The sequence below is a fragment of the Elaeis guineensis genome, chromosome 14, assembly GCF_000442705.2.
Source record: "Elaeis guineensis isolate ETL-2024a chromosome 14, EG11, whole genome shotgun sequence".
NCBI classification, from domain to species: domain Eukaryota; kingdom Viridiplantae; phylum Streptophyta; class Magnoliopsida; order Arecales; family Arecaceae; genus Elaeis; species Elaeis guineensis.
This window is the reverse complement of record NC_026006.2, coordinates 48,530,362-48,531,073: the sequence shown is the minus strand read 5'-3', so window position 1 is coordinate 48,531,073 and position 712 is coordinate 48,530,362.

Genomic DNA, 712 nt, shown 5'->3' with positions numbered 1-712 from the left:
GATCTCACGCCCACGCGGCTCCATTACTACCTGACAGGCCACGATAAACAACCGCGATCCTGCTCCACCTCCTGCAACGGATATCGCACGATTCTCCCATCCGCTGGCAAGATGCGACAGCATCCGCGCCCCACTTCCCGTGGCAGATTCCACGTGGCACGCCCCAGTGATGGCCACGGGTCTACTCCACTACTCTTCGCAGTAGATTCCTCCTGACTATGAGCGGCCCACTACCAGGCGGTTACAAACATCGCCATCAATCCGTTACCTCCTCCGCCTATAAAAAGGAGGACCCAGATACGTTATTCTATAAGCTCATTTCTTATCTCAAAACTCTGCTAAATTCTCCGTTCGAGCACTCCATTCTTGTTGAGGCAGAGAACTGACTTGAGCATCGGAGGATCTTGCCGGAGCAACCCCACCTCCGATTTAGACTTCCTTTGCAGGTCCCGGCGGCGACCGCGGCTTTTTCAACTCCAGCTTCTCCGGCGCAAGTAGATTTTTGCACCAACAGGATTGACGCTAGAGGAAGGGCTGTGTCTTCGCAGTACCCTTGTTCTTAAAGGAGTGTTCAACGGAGCCGCCTCCGATCGTCTCTCCGACACCCACTCCTAATTTTCCCCTGCGAGATCCACGCTCGATGCCTCCACGCAAGGCATCCACACGACGGTCCACAGCCTCCACGGCCAGATCTCAGGCTCCGGCCTCCCCT